General features: G+C 50.2%; 1 pseudogene; it reads right to left on the minus strand.

Moving 5' to 3' along the window:
• Positions 1-15,644: 15,644 nt before the first annotated feature.
• Positions 15,645-16,505, minus strand: LOC121490777 (annotated as a pseudogene).
• Positions 16,506-21,894: the final 5,389 nt, after the last annotated feature.

The raw sequence follows: 21,894 nt of genomic DNA on the forward strand, positions 1-21,894 counted from the left end.
AAACCAGACATTTTAATGATGTTAGGTTTTTCTCCAAGAATAAAGCTTGGACTCAGATCTTCCCTTTGTGCTCCTTTTCTTCAAGTAGAACTTATACAATCCTTACTAAATTTATTTCCTGGTATTTTACTGTTTTTTCTTAAATGCTATTAGGAATCAAGTCTTTTCTTCAGATACATATTCAAACCAATTAGTATATATTTATGTCTATATATAGGCAATTGTTTTTTGTTTTTGTTTTTTTTTTTTTGAGATTTTATTTATTTATTCATGAGAGACACAGAGAGAGAGAGAGGCAGGGACACAGGCAGAGGGAGAAACAGGCTCCATGCAGGAAACCTGATGCAGGACTCGATTCCAGGTCTCCAGGATCACACCCTGGGCTGAAGGTGACGCTAAACCAGTGAGCCACCTGGGCTGCCCTGTTTTTTATTTTAATAGCCTTTATTTTTGGAGCAGTTTTAGGTTCACAGCAAAATGAAGCAGAAGATAATAGAGATTTCCCACACATCCCCAGCCCCAACACATGTACAGATTCCCCATTATCAACATTCCCCACCAAAATGGGACATTTGTTACAACTGATGAGCCTACACGGACACATCATTGTCACCCAGAGTCCATTAGGCTTCCCTCTTGTACATTCTGTGGATTTGGACAAATGCATAATGACGAGTATATCACCTAGACTAGTTGCACTTGGTTTTTAAACAGTAATTTTTTTTTCGATTGACACTTTTAGCTTTTCTAACAATCTAAAAACAGTGTGGAATTTGGCCTCTGCACTTCCAACAGTTACCCACTTATTTATGTGTCCTAATTGCATGGCTTAGTTCCCCCAGAGCAGCACTAAAGAGTGGTGACATGAAGTCCTTGCTTCGTTCCAGAAGTTAATGGGAATGCATCTCATGTTTCTATTCTAGAGAATAGAATGCTGGCTTTTGGTGTCATATATTTATACATATTTTATCACATGGAAGCATAAAATCTATTCCTATTTTAATAAAGTATTTTTCTAAAACTAGGAATGGATGTTGGATTTTATTAAATACCTCCTTAGCATCTATTGAGATACTTATTTGGTGTTTCTCCTACAGTCAATTCATTTGGTGAAAGATGGGATTCTCTACAATTCAGCAAACAAGGCTCAGAGAGGTCAAGTCACTGGCCTAGGGTCACACAAGGGGCAGGTGGCAGAGCTGGTGTCTCTTTCTCTGAGCCCATGCTCTTTATCCCTGCCTCCCAAGGCTGCCTGTTCTGAATGCTGGTGATCTCAAAGCTCCTGGGTCACCACCCTGCACCCCTGGTCCCCTGCCAGGCCTTACCCACTGTCCACATAGCCTCTGTGGCCCCCACACCCCAACTCTCCTGAAGGAGATACAGGCCCAGGTCAGCAGCCATCCACATCTCACCCATGAACACAGGTTCAACCCTCTGGAGACAGGCCTAGGCTGAGCAGGAGGTATGGAGAAGTCCCGGGTCACAGAAGGTAGAAGAAAGAGTTTTCCAACAGGCCTGAGAAAAGAGGAAGGAGCATGTGGCTGCCTCCGGGCAGAGGCATGGTTTCAGGGAGGTGGATTTAAAGCAGGCATACTGAGGGCAGGTTCGGCAGGTGTCTGGGCTCAGATGAAGGGTTCACCCTGGCCATCCCAGGACCCTGCCCCTTGCTTTGCTGTGTGACCTGGACAGGCAGGCCCGTGCCTGTGTGTGCTGACTGGGGCACAGAGCCCAGTGAGAAAGGCTCGCAGGGCTCTGGGCCTATGCACCAGGCAGGCAGCTGGCCCACTCTGCTGTCTTCTCTGGGTACCCCCTCCAGGTGGGGGCCTCTCTGGCCCCCAGCTGGAACAGCTGAGCCAGGAGATGTCTCAGAGCCCCAATGGGACCAGCATTTATCACTGAGACTCTGCCACAGGCCGCACATCTTGCCTGCATTCTCTCATTTAACTTTAACTTACTGTAATCAAATCCTCAGAGTCCTCCTACCTGGAAGTACACAGCATCCTCTCGGTGTTGAATGCTTTACAGACCATTTTATAGATGAGGAGTGAGGCTGAGGGAGGAACCAACAGCTTACCCAGGGTTGTTGGGGGGTGGGAGGGCAGGGGGGCAGAGAGGTCAATCAGACTGCAACGTCAGCATTTCAGCTTCCTGCAGACTTTCTGAGGCCTGTGCAAGGTGACCCTGTCACTTGTTGGCCACGCCAGTGCAAACAAGTGGCGTGGGGGTTGAGGAGGGCCTCCTGGGACTGAGCCCCATTTTGCATATGACAAAACTGAGAATTCAGACCTCTGGGCCTGCCTGAGATCCCAGAGCAAGTGAGCAGCGGGAGCCAGATTCAAATGGGTTTGCTTGAGGTTGCTGCTCCAAGTGGTGACTTGTCCCCTCCTGGGAAGGAAGGGCCACACCAGGTTCCTTTCTCCTTCTGTGGTCTTCGGTTGTCGACCACTCTCAAATTGTCCACCTGGGGGCGCTGGATAGCAAGGCTGGGGCCTGAGCTTGGCCGAGCTCTCCTCCCCATCTCGGAGGGCCCCACCATTCCCTCCCCCTGCCTGCTCACCTGCAGCTCCTCCTCACCCACCCAGCAGCCTGGACAAACCTGCAGGTGTCCTCTTTGGCTCACCGTCCCGTCCTGAGTGTGGGAGGCCAGACCTATGCTGCTCAAGATGGCACTTCCGGCCTCCATCAGGGCCTGGGCATCTGGTTCCCCTACCTTGCAGGCCTCTCACCTGGCCAGCTGGGCCCTTGGCCATGTCCCTACACCTCTTCCATCTCCAGAAATCCTCCTTTTTCTTCTTCAACTTCGCTCTAAAGCCAGGGTTCAGGCAGGACGAGGTGGCTGTGAGCTCATGGGGGCCGCTCCAAGGCTCACAGGAGATGTTCGGCCTTCCCTTCTCCGTAGTGCTCCCCCATCTCCAAATCTATGACCACCTGTTTCTGAACCTGAGACGCCCAGACCTTCAGCTCCTCGAGAGCAGGCCCATGAAGACCTCCTCTGTACAGTGTGCTGAGTGCACAGATAGTACAAGGTCCCCTTGTGGGTAGGGGTGTGTGTCCAGACAGGACAGGGCCTCTGGGGGACAGGCCACCTGGAGATCAGTGGTTGGGTCCTCCGCTCCTGCCATTCCCAGGACTGGAAGTGGACTGTGGGACTTGGCTTTCTGCTAACCAGACTCCAAAAAGCGGACCAAGAACCCAGAGAAGCCAGGCCCTATTTCACACGGATGGTCACTTGTGTGGGTGGCCTGCCCAGGGTTGCCACTGAGGGGCGTGGAGGCCTTCGGGCACAAGCCCAACACCATTCTGTGCGAGGCACTTCCGGGTTCACTGAGCAAGCTCTTTGCCACTCCCCTTGGTGTGCAGGTGTCCCACTGGGGCTGGGGTCATTTAGCACTATGTGGACATGGCATTAACTCATGTTAATTAGTTCTCGTCCATGGTGAGAAAGTTCCTGCCTTTTCAAGTCTCTTTCCAGCCTCCTAATTATGTGGAGAGAAAGCCTCGGTTCAGTGGATGGCCTTTATGGCTCTGGTGGGGCGCCCTTTTCATCAAGGAAAGAATAGCACCCACCCCACTCCACCCCTACCCGCCGCAGGGCTCTGGGCAACAGTATCCAGCTAGAATTTAATCACATTATTTCCATTGTGCTTATCTTTATGGTTATTTTCTATTTCTGGTAAGTGATACTTGCTCTCTACTTGGGATGACACAAGGGTTTTTTGTTTTTGTTTTTGTTTTTGTTTTTTTTCCCAAGGAAAACAGTGAATCAATTCAAGGACATCACAGAAGAGGTAAGACTCAGATGGAACAGACCTCTCAGAATGCCTTCTTTTTTTTAAGATTTTATTTTTATTTATTCATGAGAGACAGAGAGGCAGAGAGACACAGGCAGAGGGAGAAGCAGGCTCCCTGCAGTGAGCTTGATGTAGGACTCGATCCCAGGACCCCGGGATCACGCCCTGAGCCAAAGGCAGACGCTCAACTGCTGAGCCACCCAGGTCCCAGGTCCATGTCCTTCTTAACACGACCCTGGGAGGTCCCCCCTCACAGAGGAGGGAGTCCAACCCACAGACGTGGTATGTGGCACGTCATCCTCTCTGCACTGCAAATGGGGAAACAGACTCCAGCTGAGTGATGCACCTAAGGTCACAGAGCCAGTGGGTGGGTGGAGGGTCTGGACCTTGAACCCAAGTCCATCTGACACTGGGACCTGTGTTTTTTCCTTTGCATAGCTTCCAGTATGATGAGAATCTGAATCCTCCTGAATCCTGAAGGCTGACTCCTTGGGAATCCACCCTCAGGATTCTCTCTCTCTCTCTCTCTCTCTCTCTCTCTCTCTCTCAATCATTTCTTGTTCCATGATGTTCCTTGTTGGTGCCATAGCGAGAAGCATGGAAAAAGGCCCACATTGCAAGTTCACAGCCAGCTCTGGGGTGACTCATGCCTTCCTGTGAGCCTCAGGGAACAGAGCTGTTAACCCTGCCCATATCCCACATAGGGCTGCTGTGTAGGTCCTGGGACCTCACTGTGCTTCCCTCCTCTCCTTCATATGGGATCTCTGTGTCCTCATAATGTACCTGGAGCACAGGATGCCGTCATGTAGTCAGCTCTGTGACCTCCACAATTAGGAGCATGGACAGACCATGGACGGTCAGTTACTGAGGCAGTTCGCTGAATTAGAGAGCCCTGAGCAGCAAGTGGCACCTGTGTGCCTTCAACAGTTTGCTTAGACATGTGTGAGGGGACATCCCCTCGGAATCTGTTGGTGAGGACCCAGACCCTTCTGAGCCTGGGGCTGCTGCTGGAGGTGGGATCGCGCTTCTCACGTAACCCACTCCCATCAAGCAGCATTTGTGACTTACAGGCGTGGCCCCCAAAGTGGAGCGAGACCATGTGCACCCAGGGCCCTTCCAGATTTTGAGGACTTCCTCCCTGTACTGAGGAGCCAGCCCATTCACCTCGTTTGCAGAAACAGCTTAAGCAACTGGCTTCTATCACACTTTTCTGCCGGATTCGAGTTCATTCTCACAGAAACCACTATACTTTTTCTGTTTTGCCCTCAAGTTTCAACAGCTTACATAACAATTACACTAGGGGTTACAATCTCCAGGGTAAAACAGGCACAAACTGGTTTGAAAACAAACAATCTGTATCTCTCTCAGTCAAGTGGGGGTGACCTTGAGAGAGGCCAGATTGCCACTCCGGGCACCCTGTGGGCATGGAGAGATGGGGCACCAGTGAGGGGAGCAGACTCTACCTGTGTTTTTTGTCACCTGTAGGGACTCTGGAAACCTCTTCATAGCCAAACGGGGATGGCACCTGCCCTGCATCCCCCAGGCCTTGTACATAAGCACGTGTCCCCAGTGGTCTCCACTCCTGGTGTCCAATAGTTGTGACAGCACACTCACTGGTCCCCTCCCCTCCTCACACACCAGGACCCCTCCACCCACCCAGAGTGGTGGCCCTTTATCCTTTTGCCCCATTTTCATCCTGCACCTGGTCACTGAACATCTCTGGGGATTGATGGGGTACCTGCCCCATTATTGAGTTTCATGGAGCCCCATTCTTTTCTTTCTATCAAGGCTGGGACTTGGGTGAAGTAAGAGAGGGACACCCCTCAGGCCCCAAGTTGAAGGGGGGTCGCCCAGAAGCAGGAATCAAGACAAACAACCCAATTAATAGTGGGCATAGGGTCTGAAGAGACATTTCTTCGAAGAAGATATGCAAATGGTCAACAAGCCCATGAAAAGAGGCTCAACATCACTAATCATTAGGCAAAGGCAAATCAAAAGCACACTGAGATACCATCTCACAGCCACTAGATGGCTGCAACCAGAAAGACCAGCGATGACAAGTGCCACCAAGGATGTGGAGCAGTTGGAGCCCTCCAACATTGTCGGTCAGAATGGAAAATGAGGGGATTCCTGGGTGGCTCAGTGGATGAGCATCTGCCTTTAGCCCAGGGCGTGGTCTTGGAGTCCCAGGATCGAGTCCCACATCAGGCTCCCTGCATTGAGCCTGCTTCTCCCTCTGCCTCTCTCTCTCTCTCTCTCTCTCTCTCTCTCTCTCTCCCCCATGAATAAATAAAATCTCTTAAAATAAATAAATAAATAAATAATAAATAAATAAATAAATAAATAAATAAATAAAATTTAAAAAACCAGAATGGGAAATGGTGTAGCCACTTTGAAAAACAGTTTGGTGGTTCCTTAATAAGGTAAACACAGAATTACCCCAAGGTCCAGTAATTCCACTTATAGGTATATTCCCCGAGAGGAATGAGGACATATATCCACACAAAAATTTGCACACAGATGTGCATAGCAGCATTAAACATGATAGCCAACAAGGGCAGACAACCTAAACATCCATAAACAGATGAATGAATGAATAAAGCATACGTCCATACAATGAAATGTGTTTAGCCAGGCCAGACCTTGGTTTCTTTTTCTTTTTTTTTTTTTTTTTTAGATTTTATTGATTTGAAAGAGAGAGAGAGGGAGGGAGAGACAGAGAGAACATGAGCAGGGGGGAGGGGCAGAGGGAGAGGGAGAAGCAGGCTCTCCGCTGAGCAGGGAGCCTGACATGGGGCTGGATCCCAGGACCCCAAGCAGACACTTCATGGACTGAGCCACCCAGGTGCTCCCAGACCTTGGTTTCTATGCCATTCTCTGGTAAAAAGGAATGGAAGCTCCTTGGAGAAATGGCTGATTCTGGGACTAAAACAGGATCTGTACAAGATGAGCCTGGATCACCTCGTAGTGCCAGGAACTACAGACACGCTTAAACATACACATGCTGTGTGCTGAAGGGGCACGGGCCAACAAAAATTACCAATGGCCAAAGCCGAAACGATCTGAGTGAAAGAAGGAAAAAAAGAAAAGAAGAAAAGAAAAGAAAAGAAAAGAAAAAAGAAAAGAAAGAAAAGAAAAGACAAGACAAGACCCAAATATAGCCATGAGGGATGCCTGGGTGGCTCAGTGGTTGAGTGTCTGCCTTTGGCTCAGGTCGTGATCGCGGGGTCCTGGGTTCCCCGCGGGGAGCCTACTTCTCCCTCTGCCTGGGTTTCTGCCTCCCTCTCTGTCTATCTGAATAAATAAATAAAATCTTTTTTTTTTATTTATTTATGATAGTCACAGAGAGAGAGAGAGAGAGAGGCAGAGACACAGATGGAGGGAGAAGCAGGCTCCATGCACCGGGAGCCCGATGTGGGATTCGATCCCGGGTCTCCAGGATCACGCCCCCGGCCAAAGGCAGGCGCTAAACCGCTGCGCCACCCAGGGATCCCTAAAATCTTTAAATATATATATATATATATATAGCCATGAGTCCATATTGATAGAAATAGATGATTGACTAAATAAATAAACAAGGGAGAGGGGACAAATCTCCCAGGCAGGAGGATTCCAGATAACTTATGTAGATGCCCCAAGGAGGTGAGCAGAACTGCTCAAGTGAGGTGGTGAACAGAGGCTTCCTCCCAGAGTACAGATGATCTGACTGGATCTTTCCAAGAAGTCCATGAGGTGCACACCAGATTGTCTCCATTTTACAGATGAGGACACTGAGCCTCAGAGCGGCCAAGCTCCAGGTCACAGGGCTAGTCAACAGGGAGCTTTTCAGCAGCACCTTGAGGGGGTCCTGGCCTGTTCCCCGCTGTGCACCCTTGTATCTCACAGGGGTGAGGGGTATACTTGGTGCTCAGTAAAATTGTTAGATGAGTGAAGGAGGGAGAGGACAGAAGCAGAGATGGAGAGATTGCATTAGTGACCAGGTGCTACCTGGAGCCACTGCTGTGGGGCTGTGTGACTCCGGGCAGAACCCTGGACCTCTCTGAGTCTGTCCCCATCAGTGAGATGGCGACAGGCTTTCCTGCCTCATCAGTTGATGTGAGGATAAAGTGAGGTCACTGGTGTGTACTGGATATGAACCTCATTCCATGCACACAGTTGGACAAGAAACTCTGACTTCTGTTTTCTCAAAGGCAGTTTCTGTGTCTAAGCCCTCATTCTGCCAGACGGGTAGGAAACAAGCTCAGCTCTGGAGTCTCAGGAGTTTCCGGGCCGGGCGTGGCAGGGGGTGGGATCAAGGGCAGGGGGCTGGCCCACTAGTTTTTGCTAGAATGCCTGTCTTCACAAAACAGCATAAGCTGGCTGAAACTCCTCGCTGCCTCCTCATCCCTATAGGGCCCATGCACTTTTCTTTTCTTTTTTTTTTTTCTAAAGACTTTATTTATTTATTCATGAAAGGCAGAGAGGCAGAGACACAGGCAGAGGGAGAAGCAGGCTCCATGCAGAAAACCTGATGTGGGACGCGATCCTGGGACTCCGGGATCATGACCTGAGCCAAAGGCAGTCACTCAACTACTGAGCCATCCAGGGGTCCCCCTTTTTTTTTTCTAAAGATTTTATTTATTTATTCATGGAAGACACAGAGAGAGAGGCAGAGCACAGGCAGAGGGAGACCCATGGGCTTTTCTAGGGAGACTACCCAAGTCTGTTCTCTGGCATTGTGGCTGGACCACTAGGGAAGCAGATGCAGTTAGAAACATCTCATCCTGGGATCCCTGGGTGGCGCAGCGGTTTGGCGCCTGCCTTTGGCCCAGGGCGCGATCCTGGAGACCCGGGATCGAATCCCACATCCTGGTGCATGGAGCCTGCTTCTCCCTCTGCCTATGTCTCTGCCTCTCTCTCTCTGTATGACTATCATAAATAAATAAAAATAAATAAATAAATAAAAACTGAGCAGAGGTCACCAGCTCACACGTGCAACTTATCTGCTGGTTTATCTTATGGGCATGTGGTGGCAGGAAGGCTTGCGGCAACTACAATTCCCACCGCATCTCTTAAAAAAAAAAAGAGAGAGAAAGAAACATCTCATCCTGTCATGCAAGAACCAAGCAAAGGTGGAAGTGGAAACTCAGCCTGACACCCAGTATGACCTCCCACCAAGCTCTGGATCCCAGCGTGGGGTAGAGTAGGGGCATCTCCCAGAGGGGGCACCTCTCTCTAACACACAAAGCATCCTATGGGCCAGCAGTCATGGGGGCTGGGAGCAGGTCATCTCCACACCTCCCTTGGCCTCCTGCCACTTGCCCCAGTCCTGGGTCTACCTGGAAAAAGGTAAAATAAGGACTGGGAGCCTTATTTTTTTTTAAAAAAATATTTATTTATTTATTCATTCATTCATGAGAGACACAGAGAGAGACCGAGACACAGGCAGAGGGAGAAGCAGGCTCCCTGCTGGAAGCCTGATGCAGGACTCGATCCCAGGACTCCGGGATCAGGAAGCCTGATGCAGGACTCGATCCCAGGACTCCGGGATCAGGAAGCCTGATGCAGGACTCTCCACCCCAGGACTCGGGGATCACGCCCTGAGCCCGCGCAGACGCTCAACCACGGAGGCACCCAGACGCCCCCGGACCGGGAGCCTTTATCCCCCTGCGCGTTCTCACGGAGCTCTGTCCATGCTGAGCTCCCTACTCCAGACAGGCTGCTGGCTTTCGGCCCCGCCCTTCCCCGGGACGGTGAGCACCGGGAAAGGGAAGGAGGAAGACACAGGGGAAACCAGAGAGAAAGCAGAGCCCAGATCAACGTCTCCGGTGCTATCTCTCCGCAAAGACAAAACGCCTGGCACCGGTGGCGCCGGGCTTCTTCCTCTGCATCAAAGCCCGCAGCCTTCCGAGGTTCCCAGAGCACCCTCCCATCCTCTCAGTGCCCGGGTCACACGGCCGGTCAGGCATGGGGGTCTGCCCGACGCCCGGACCAGCGGTGACCCCAGCGGGTGGCAGCCAGCTCACTTCCCCTGCCCCGTGGTCACAGGCCCGCCGACCTGACCCCTGGGGACCCTCCTGCGCGCGCCTCTCACCAGCCGGGTGTTTCCAGCGGGAGGTACCGCCCACCCCCGCCTGACCCCGCCCCTCCCGAGAATGATTGGCTAGGGGGCGGGACCGGACCCAAACTGGACCAATCATAGTTCCAGTGCCCAAAGATGGACAGACGCCCGCTCTGGGTCCTTCCTAGGAATTCTTCCCTAGGACCAGCCCCGCTGGGGAGCTGGAGGCTCACCTGTGTGGGAAGACACCGCCTCTTTGACTTGGGGAGCCACTCAGGGGGCCTGTAGGAGAGTCCTTCCTGTTTGGCTGGTTTGAGTCAGGATTCTGTGGGGCGGGGCCGCATCACACGCGCTGAGGGCCTGGACCCTGAAGCCCCCCCCCACCCCCGCCACCCCGGCGCTCGCCAGCTGTGTTACTTTGGGTGTGTTGCTAAATAGCGCAGGACCTCAGTTTCCCCAAGTGGAGCCCACACTGGCTTACTGTGGGGACCGAGTTATAACAGCCCCTGGCACCCAGGAAGACCTCAATCTGGGTCCTACACCTTCTGAGACCCTCGGTGCCTCCCACAGGGGTGCCTGTAGCCTGCCCGCGTGTCCAGCAGGGGAGCCTGAGTATGGTTTACCTCCTTTCTGCGGAAGGTCCGACACTGACTTTCCATGATGATCGAGGCTGCAAGTGTCAGCCCTAGCTTGCTGGGGCCCAGTGTTGTCACATGTGTTACAGCAGGATGGCCTTCCATAGCACATGGCCCAGGGGTGGCTCGGATGGACTCAGAATTGCCTCCTCTCTCACTGGCTAACTTTGCTTTGGGGTACAGCTCACCGCTTATGGCACCCACAGCAGTGCCTGAACAAGTGCTGGAAAGTGCTCCGGAAGGGTGGAGGTTGTCATGCCCAGGTGCCCAGCTCCTGCTCCCAAAGGGTAGCTCCCCTCCCAAACGGCTCTCACTCCTACACAAATAGCCTTCAGCCAGGCTTGTGCCATCCGGCTGGGTTGGGACAGATCCACCCAGATCTGTGTGAGCCTGGGGGTGCTCACAGCTGGGACTCGAGCTGGGAGTATCCTGTCTGCCGTCAACAACTGGGCTATGCCAAGGAGAGAATAAGGAATGGCCCTATCAGGGGTTGAATCATGTCATCCAAAAAGATAGGTCCATTTGGAACCTTGGACAGTGACTTTATTTGGAAATAGATCTTTGCAGATGTAATTATTTAAAGATTTCAGGATGAAATCATCCTGGATTTAGGGTGGGCCCTGATTCAAATGGCTGGTGTCCTTATAAGAAGAGAGGACACAGACTGTGTGAAAGTGGAGGCAAAGACTGGACTGATGTTGCCATGAGCCAAGAAACACCAAGGATGGCAGGCAACCATGAGAGGCGTAGAAACTTCTTTCTTAGGGTCTCCAGAGAGAACCACACTTGATTTCAGATTTCTGGCTCCCTGAATTGGGAAAGACTATCTTTCTGTTTAGGGAAGGCAGCCATCCTGTCGTGATTTGTCACTGCCGTGCTAGAAAACTCCTACCGGCTCACATGGATGCCCACTGACAGTTTGGCTACATTACTAGGAAGCTCTGAACTTTGCTCTCTCTTTGCCCAGGCGCTTGCGTGTCTAAGCATGTATCTTTAGGAAATAATTGGGACAATGCAAGGATGTATAAGCAAGGGTGTTCCCCACAGTTTCGTCCGAAGTGGTGAAAAACTAGGAAAGAACTAAACACCCGTAAATGGAGCTTGTCAAATAAATGACTGCCCTCCACATGACGGAGCACCAGGCGGCTGTTACACATCGTCATGTGTTTAACATCCAAAGAGGTTATTATGTAGTCATAGATGGAAAAAAAAATCCAAAACAGTCTATCTGCACAAAACATATTCACCATAGGAAAAGATTGCTAAACGGACCGCATTAAAATTGAGAACTGCTGATCACCAAAATACAACATTAAGAGGCTGAACACCAGTGCCAGTTCTCCCACTAACTGACTAGCAGACCTTGGGTGAACTATCTCAACCTTCTGTGCCTCTGCTTCTCACCTATCAAATGGGGAGACTGTCTTCATGGGGTTTGTTCCAGTTAACTATTATTGTGTAACCAACCCCTCTGAAATGCAGTGGTGTAAAACAGCAAGTTTTCTCACTTATTTGAAATTAGAACAGGGCTTGCAGGGGGGTGGCTCAGCTCTGCTCAATGGGGGGCAAGAGGACCTGCTTCCCAGATGGCATACTCGCATGGCTAGCACGTTGGTGCTGAGCTGAGGGTCGGAGGTCTCGCTTCATCTCCACGGGGGCTTCTCTGCGGGCTGCTAGCATGGTGGCACCACCGCCACCACCACCGCGCCCACCGCCAACGATAGAGTGTCACCTCGGCCGTATTCTATTGGTCAAGAAATCATCCAGATTCAAGGAGAGGGGACCCAGGCCCCCATCTTTCAATGGACAGGATGTCAAGAATTTACAGACATGTCTTAAAACTGCCAGAGGGCTGCAATGAGGATTAAGTCAAATCAGGTAATCACAGTATCAAAGGGTCATCCATAGATGGCTTGGTAAATAGAAAGAGAGGGGGCACCTGGGTGGCTCAGTGGTTGGGTGTCTGACGTCTTTGGCTCAGGGCGTGATCCTGGGGTCCCGGGATCGAGTCCCATATCTGGCTCCCTATGGGGAGGCTGCTTCTCCCTCTGCCTGTGTCTCTGCCTCTCTCTGTGTGTCTCTCAGGAATAAATAAATAAATGATCTTTAAAGAAAAATAAATAAATGGAAAGAGAGAAAGAAACTGGCAAAGGGAAAAGCCTGGCAGACATGGCTAAGCCAAGTGATCGAAGCTAGCTAGCATCATAGAAATGAAATAAACCAACATTCTTACTGCTTCCTAAAGACACTTCTGCCTCAGGACCTTTCTACTGGCTGTTCTTACTGCCTGGAGTGCTCTTTCCCCAATTATCCACAGGGCTTGCTTGCTAACTTCCTTCCAGTTTCTGCTTCAATGTCATCACCTCAGGAAGACCTCGCTGACCCCTACATAAAATAGGTACACCCACTACTACCTCTTTCCTGGCCCTACTCTGCCTTTCCTTTTCCACCTGACATTCTATGTCTATTTGTTTCTGGTGTATTCTGTTTTCCCCCACTAGAATGTCAGGTCTCCAAAGGCATTTTTCTCTTGCTCACTGTTGGAAACTCAGCACCAACAATGATGCCTGGAACATAGTAGGTGCTTGGTAAAGATACGAGGAATGAATAAGTGAATCTGGCTGTGGCAGGCCAGATGTCATCTCCTTCACGAGGTCTCCCTTGATTTCACCCCGAGCTGGGGTTCCTCCCCACTGTTTCCAGCTTGTTGCTTATGTGTGTCTCTGGGGACTGAGCCACATTCATCTCTCAGGTCCCACCCTGGCTCTCGGCGTGCCATAGACATGCAGGTAATCGTGCTTCTAGGTCTCTTTTCTGCCTGTCCACAGATCCAGCTTTGCGATGCAGGTATGCATCTGGCATCTCGTTTAATCCGCAACACAGCCTCTGAGAGATGTGTGATGGTCCCTGTGTGCAGATATGGCCCAGAGAGGAATGGTGGCTGTCCAAGATCGGGCAGCTGGTTGGGGCAGAGCCAAGCCTAGAACTCTGGTCTCCTGCTTCCCAGGGAGCAAACTGTAGGAGAATTACATCCTGTGTGGGCACCTCGGGAGGATCTTAGAACCCGCTTCACCAGAGGTTGCAAATCCCTTACCTGAAGGGCCTCCAGAATGTGAGCTGATTACAGTGAGAGCCTGGGATTTGTCACAAGCAGCCAGAAATCTTGGGTTGACAATTAATTCAAATGAAGCCAAAACTCAGAACGGATTCTTCTGTGGGCTGGATGCCATCCTTTGGCCAGCAGTCTGCAACCTTTGTTCTGTCAAGAGTCTATCTAAATTCTAGAAGATCTTGTATTTTATAGGAAAGGAAATAGGCCCAGAAAAGGGAGTTATTTGCCTAAGGTCACATGGAAAGAGCCAAGATTTGAATATCTCTGTTCTAGAGAAGGCAGTATTTGGGGGGGGGGGGGGGGCGGTGGCAGTGACACAGAGTCCTCCACCCTGAAGTTAGTCCCTGCCATTCACTATAGGGCAGCCCAGGGCAACAAGGAAGAGGAAAAAAATAGATGCTTAATTCCAGGGCCAGGAGGCCATGAGGAGAACAGAATTTCAGAAGCAAATACCTGGGTTCAAACTCCAGCCCAAACCCCCATCAGCTGCAGGACATGTGATCTCAGGCAAGGTTCTTCCCTCTCTGAGCCACACCTCTCCTCTCTAAGACGGGGACAGGATGCCCTGGGTAAGGGGTGACTTGCTCTCAAGCTCGGCTGTCCCAGGGCTCCTTCGCCCACCCTGTTCCACTGGCATATGGGTTTTGGACCACCCCCTGGGCCGGGACTGTCTTCAAATACTCCTCCTGTGCTTACCACATACAGGACACACCACACCAGTTGCTGTGTCATCACCTTCCCTGTTGCACACATGAAGATTGTGCCAGAGCAGGCTGCTTGGCTTGCAAAGAGGCCTCAGCAGAACAGCCTTGGTGACCCCGGAGCTGACCTCCTGTCCCAGTGTCCCCTCCCCATCAAAGCTCCCGAGCAGGTGCCTAGATTCCACAATTAGGGCTTCAGTCTCTGGCTGGGAAGCCACCCCTTCCCCGCTGCTCCCCCCACTTCCCAACAACTTCTCTCTTCATATTGCAAATGCCCGAGGAGATTAATATATTAGCTCTCAACAAATCATTTCAGGGCCTCTCCAGACACTCAGCTAAGGATGGGGGTAGAAAGGTGGTCTGGCAGGTTTGGGCTTCCCCACTCCAGGAGCTGGGAGACGCCCCCCCTCCCTTCCCGGGGCAGGCAGTCCAACTAGCTCCTCAGAGGGCAAGAAGGAGCTGGAGGAGGTCATATGGGCAGGGATGCCCCCCAGATACAGCTCCCCATTCCACCCTAGCCCTGTGTCTTTCCTTCCCTGCCCCAGGGCCACTCTCCCTTCTTGGGCCTGGCCCCTTCTGAACTCCAGATGCTGGACCCCATTGCCTCTCGGGCCTTTGCTGCTCCCTCCTGCAGCCCCCCAGACCCCCTCCCATGCCAGGCCTGAAGCCTCCTGCCTACCTTCCTGATCTGGTGGGCCACAAGCCCCATAAGTCCTGCCTCCTGAATGCTCTTTCACCCCTGGCCATTGGCCTGAACCTCCTGGCATATCAGTGGCCGCTGCAACTGCCCCTGGATTGGTCTTTGACCTTCAGCCTTGCTCATTTCTGCTCATTCTCACCACCACCCGAGGGCCAGAGGGAGCTTTATTTATTTATTTACTTATTTTTTAATCTTTAAGTAAACTCTACGCCCAACGTAGGGCTTGAACTCATGACCCCTGAGATCAAGAATTGCTTGCTCTACCAACTGAGCCACCCAGGCGCCTCCAGGGGGAGATTTCTAGAACTGTCTGGCAATGGCTCTCCAAACTTAAGTCCCTTCCTCCAAGGCTGTCATCTGCTCTCCAAAGGGCAGCTCATCTCGGCATTCAAGTCCCGACCAACTTCACCTGCCTCATTTCTTGCATCTGATAACCCCTGCCATGCATGTTTTAATTCCTGGCATCCAAGTTTAAAATCTTTTCATTGGTTCCCTGAAATTAAACATTTTTTTTCAAACTTTAGCATTTTTATTAAATCTTCAATCATGTAAGGCACATTAGTGCTAAACAAAGTGTAAGAGGGTAGGGGGTTTCAAATATAAAAACATAAATGAGTAATGTTCACCTTTTCCCCCAACCCTTTTTTCCCCTCCATTTATTGTCATCAGTTGTTCTCTCTGTTTGAGGGTGCAGAAGCTGGCATACCCCAGGGAGGAAAATTGGCAAAATAAGGTAACGGAGGACAAAATATTGGGAGTGGAGCGAAAGCAATAGGCATAGCAAGAAATGGACTGAAACTCAGAGGTCGAGGAGGCATAAAGCAATGAGCAATAGGGCGAGAAGGTAAACCGGAAGTACTGGAAGACAAAGGGAGAGACCTTGGCCAATTCTCCACGGGGTGCCGCAGGCCTCCCAGTGGGAAAGAAACATGAGCCAACCTTTCCTTGCTGGCCATTCTTGAATTTCCTAGAGGCAGCTCCATCATTACCCCTGATCTAATTGTGGAGATATGTGGGGGGCCTCTTACTTGTGGACCCCTGGGTGCAAAGAACCCCTGACCTCGTGGCAAAGCCATGTGTAACTTTGCATTATTGCCATCTCTCTCGGTGCCCCCACTGCTGCCCCCTGCCCCCTCTATCATCAGTGATGATAGTGAGGGGTGCCAGAGAATTCCTGGGACACATTAATAGAATCCTGTCCCCTAAGCCTCCAGCCTGCCAGCCCCTCTGAGCTATTTACTTCTGCTGAAGCTAGGGACTCTTCCGCAGCACCAGGTGGTGGCCCATAGGGGTGTTTGAGAGCTCAGGAATGCAGGCTCCTGTGGTCTCGGAGGGGCGCTCCAGTTGCTCTCTCACTCCGGGTCAGACACGATGGGGGCCCCAAGGCTCCACATCCTCTTTCGCATGGAACTGGAACACTGGAGAGACACGTCGTTGGGGTGCGGCTCCCGGATCCCACACTCATTTGCAACTACTCCACGGGGTGAAGGGGCGTGCCCACCAAGGACATCTTCAATACAAGCCATGGAGAAAGTTGATCAGGAAAATCTTCATGAGCTGATGTAGAAAACCAGCTAAATGGCCACGTAGGCCAGCTCGGTCCGGAGAGAGGACTCGTGCTTTGGCTTTAGAGCATCTTGGCTACTCGAATGAAGCCAGGGACCAACTGCTTCTTTCTAGATTTGGAGTTTTCTTTCTGCGGTTCTGAAATTAAAAATTAAACTGGGTGTCCTATATCTTAATTGGCGACTCTTGTGTCAGTCCAAACATCCCAGACATCATGAGGCTTTATTTATTTATTTTAAAGCTTTATTTATTCCTGAGAGACACACACAGAGAGGCAGAGACACAGGCAGAGGGAGAAGCAGTCTCCCTGCAGGGAGCCGGTGCAGGACTCAGTCCCAAGACCCCGGGATCACTAACTGAGCTGAACGCAGACGTTCAACCGCTGAGCCACCCAGGTGTCCCAACATCATGAGGTTTTAGTTCTTAAATCTGTTTAAGTGCTTTATTTGGGACATACTTATACTAAAAAAATTATTCATCATTAAGCTGAAATTCAAATTTAATTTGAGCACCTTATATTTTTATTTGCCAAATCTGGCAACCTAGGTCCTACACAGTTTATAGGGGCGAGGGGGTCTGTCAAGGATTAGAGAGCCCCAATCTGGACCCTGAAACTCTGCCCAGCAGGCTGCTTGAAAGCCTCCTTTCCAAACTCCTACCCTGGTCCATGGAAGGGGTTGGAGCCCAGAAATTCCTTGGGAGGAGCTGCTCCACTGCTGCCCACATCTCTCCTCATTTTGGCCTTCAATTTCCTCTTCTATAAAATGAAACTAGAGGTATCCGGGTGGTTCAGTGGTTGAGCGTCTGCCTTTGCTCAGGTCCTGATCCCGGGGTCCTGGGATTGAGTCCTGCATCGGGCTCCCCTCAGGGAGCCTGCTTCTCCCTCTCCCTATGTCTGCCTCTCTCTCGCTCTCACGAATAAATAAAATCTTAAAAATAAAATAAAATGAAACTAATAGTTCCTCTACCCTCTCAGCCTCTCTCATGGATCAAACACCTGAGTAGAGTAGGGGATTCTCAGCTAACAGGCCATGCCCAGAAGGCAAATGGGCTTGTGGGGTAGTTTCTGTTCTTTGGCTCCCTAAAGGACCTTCAGGAATGATTAGGACAAAGGTTTTTGTTGTTTTTTTTTCTTTCCCCAAAGCACTTTGTAAACCAGTTAAACCACCTTAATGAGAACTGATTCATCCAAGGAGCATCAACAAATGCTAAAGCCAATGTGGGGGATTAGGACATTCACTTAGTACCTTATTGTAGATAGACCTGGCAGGTAACAACAGGAAAACAGTCTGGTCGCCTGCCCTCTGATCTAGAGGGGACTCAAGAGACCTGCCAAGTAAACTCCATGTTTAACCTGGGATTAGAACCTGAGCCAGAAAAAATAATAGCTGGAGACGACATCACAGGGGCAGCTGGAGCAAGTGGAATGTGGACTGGGGACTAGGTACCAGTGTTGTATGGGTGTTAAATTTCCTGAATTTGATCATTTAACAGTGATATAGAAAAGAATGGCCTTATTCTTAGGACAAATGTGGTGAAGTATTTAGAGACGAAGGGTCACATATCTGCAACTAACTGTCCATGATTCAGCAAAAGAAAACAGAGAGCAAAGAAGGGGGAGAGAAAGAGAAAGAGGTCAAACGATAACAGCTGGTGAATCTGATCGTCCATTGTACTATTCTTTTTTTGGTAAAGATAGATTTATTTATTTATTTATTTACTTATTTATTTATTTATTTCTAGAGCACAAGCAGAGGGAGCGGCAAAGGGAGAGGGAGAGAGAGAATCCCAAGCAGACTCCTTGCTGAGTGGGGAGCCCACCTCGGGGCTTACTCTGAGATCATGACCTGAGCAGAAATCAAGAGTTGGACTCTCAAACGACTGAGCCACCCAGGCACCCCTCATTGTACTATTCTTACAATTTCTCTGAACCTTGGGTATTTTTCCAAGTCTGAGGGTACTCAGAGATAAAATATCAGAAGTAGAAGCAGTCTTGAAGACCCAGTGCCCTGTCCCACACCTGCAGCCATCCTTTCTCAGAGGAGGACCCTGAAAGGGGAAGGCCTGAGCCTGTCACACAGTGAATGGCAGCTAAACTTACCCGCTTGGTTTGTGTCTCAAGAACAGGAGGGGGCCACCTAATCAATGTTATCCTAGCTTTTCTCTCTGCTCCCCCACACTGTGGCCACCCTATAGTCCTGCTGCAGAGGTAAGCAATTCCCACGGAGTCTGGGTAGAAATCTATCCCTCCCTCTCCAGAGAAACAGAGCCACAACTCCCTCAACCTGCACTGCCTACCACTCCCTTAGAGACATCCCACCTCCCAAGATGCACACAGGATCAGACAGGAGGGGAGAGAGGAGCTCAGAGGAAAGAGGATAGGAATTGTAATAGTGTATTAGCACTACAGTGCTAATAGTGTATAGCAGCAGGCCGGGGGCCTCACTTAGCCATTGCAAGCAGATCCAAACCCCAGGAAGGAACTCTGTGGGGAGTTGAGGCCCAGATCAATAACTGGGCAAAATAAATGCACCAGGACCAGTCCCTTTTCAGGGCTGGGGGCAGCCAGAGGACACGACTGCTGGGCCTGGATACCAAGCTAGTTGGATGATGTGGATGCAAGGGGTCTCATGATACTGCAGTTGGCACCATCCAGAGCTTATAATCAAATGTCCTGACCATCTGGGTGCCCCAAGCAGACAAAATGTGCCTCCAGTTTTGGCTTCAGCTTCAATTTTTGTCTGCTTGTACACCAGATCTGGCCTCCCTGAGGTCATGTGTGGCAAGGGACTGTCACACAGCCAAGCAGGAGCCAACACCGTGTGAAGCCAGGCCTGGGAGGTGAGTCACTTTCTAGGGGAACTTCCAGATGTAACTAGGAGTGAAATTTCCTTTTGTGCTTTACATACTGAAGTGTGTTAGTGGGTTGAGGTGTTAACACAGACAGGATTTATTACAGTGAGGGCAAAATGCTTCAACAATTTATGTGGATTATTAACAATGTTAATTTTATATACAGAAAAAAATGAAGAGATTCAAACAGATAAAGAGAGAAGTGTATAGTTAATATGATCTTTTGTTGTTGTTGTTGTCAATACGATCTTAAGAAAGGGAGTAATAGGGTGATTCAGTGGGTGAAGCGTCTGCTTTTGGCTCAGGTCATGACCTCAGGGTCCTGGGATGGAGCCCCATAACAGGCTCCCTCCTCAGTGGGGAGTTCGCTTCTCCCTTTCCCTACTTCTGCTCTCTCTTCAAATAAATAAATAAAATCTCTGGAAAAAAAAAAGAGGCAGTAATAATGTGATAACCTTAGGAGGAAAGCTATTTCCTCTTTGAGTCTACAAATGCTTCTAATAGGGATCCCCGAGTGGCTCAGCGGTTTAGCGCCTGCCTTCAGCCCAGGGCGTGATCCTGGAGACCCGGGATCAAGTCCCACGTTGAGCTCCCTGCATGGGGCCTGCTCTCCCTCTGCCTGTGTCTCTGCCTCTCTCTCTCTCTCTGTGTTTCTCATGAATAAATAAATAAAATCTTAAAAAAAAAAAAAAAAACAAATGCTTCTAATAATTTAAATAATAATATAAGGCTGAAAAATAGATTCCATCTTAATTCTGATTGTGTAAGATTGTTTGCTAGACTAGCGTTTATAGCCTTAATCTAAATGATATTTAACTTTTTGTTTATTTAATGCCATTTAAGGGATGAATCTTTTGAGGAAAAGCCCTGTGTGGGAATTCTTCATGGCCTATGAGGATCCTGTGAGGATCATGGCCTATAATCAAAAGGAGAAAGCCAAGTTAGTCACCTCCAAATTTCATAAGGAGAACAAACTCCCAACATCACATGTCCACATTTGTGATAATCATCATGATTAAAGAACACGAAGAAGGGCAGCCTGGGTGGCTTAGCGGTTTAGCGCGCCTTCAGCCCGGGGGTGATCCTGGAGACCCAGGATAGAGTCCCATGTCGGGCTACCTGCATGGAGCCTGTTTCTCCCTCTCCCTGTGTCTCTGCCTCTCTCTCTCTCTGTGTGTGTGTCTCTCATGAATAAATTTTAAAAATATTTAAAAAAAAATAAAGAACACGAATAAAACCAATAGTGACTGGGGAAAATGAGGAGGTCAAGGGTGATCTTCTTCTCCTAGGGCCTCAGTGGAAGATGCCTGTGGACAAGGGCTCTTGTCCTAAGAAGCACCTACCAGTGGGAAGTTACTTGAAGTCAAGCTTTCCGATTTGATTACTTCCTTTGTAACATTAAAACTGTGATCAGGGACGCCTGGGTGGCTCAGCGATTGGATGCCTGCCTTTGGTTCCGTTCGTGATCCCAGGATCTGGGATCGAGTCCCACATCAGGCTCCCTGCAAGGAGCCTGCTTCTCCCTCTGCCTATGTCTCTGCCTCTCTCTCTTAGTCTGTGTCTCTCATGAATAAATAAATCTTTAAAAAAATTAATAAAACTGTGATCAATAAGGGGCACTTGGCTAGCTCAGTCAGTAGAGCATGCAACTCTTGATCTCGGGGTCATGAGTTTGAGTCTCTGGTTGGGCATGGAGATTACAGAAGAAAAAAAAAAAGAAGAAAATTGTGATCCGTAAAACTGAAACCATACCTAACTGATTTCTACCTCCATGTTCTGCCCAGTTCCTTCTGCCTGGAAGGCCCAGTCCTTCTCTGCCTGGCCAGCATCACATGGCAGGAATGTGTCACCTGGCAGTCGGACCAGTCAGACTACCAGGAGCTCACATCCAGGTCCAAGACCATTCCAGGAGGCCAAGCCAGAGAGCCTCCCTCCGGCCGGCATGGGCCTACAACAGAGGAGGTACTAGCTGCTAAATGCATTCATTTGACAAGTATTTATTTATTTATTATTTACTTATTTATTTGACAAGTATTTATTGAGCAACCACTATATGCTAGGCTCCAGGCATGCAGGGGACTTCAAAGCAGAGTCCGGGGCAACTGGGTGGCTCAGTCGGTTAAGTAGACTCTCCATTTCGGTTCATATCATGACCTCAGGGCCCTGGGATTGAGCCCCATCCGGCTAGATGCTCAGTGGGGAGACCGCGTGAGGATTCTCTCCCTCTCCTCTGCACCTCCTCCCACTCAGGCTCTCTCTCTCAAATAAACAAATCTTAAACAACAACAACAAAGTCTCGCCTCAAGGAGCCTACAGTGCCCTGGGATGCGGAGGGACCCCATGGAACAGGGTGGGGTGCCCTCAGTTCCAGGGAAGCGCCAGGAAGCCCGCGGGGGCGGGGGCGGGCAGGCCTTGCAGCAGTAAGCCGGGCTGGCCCAGAGGCAGGTGGGGGCAGCGCCCGGAGGCGCTGGTCCTAGGCGCGAGGTCCTAGGACCG

The sequence above is a fragment of the Vulpes lagopus genome, chromosome 5, assembly GCF_018345385.1.
Source record: "Vulpes lagopus strain Blue_001 chromosome 5, ASM1834538v1, whole genome shotgun sequence".
Classification (NCBI taxonomy): Eukaryota; Metazoa; Chordata; class Mammalia; order Carnivora; family Canidae; genus Vulpes; species Vulpes lagopus.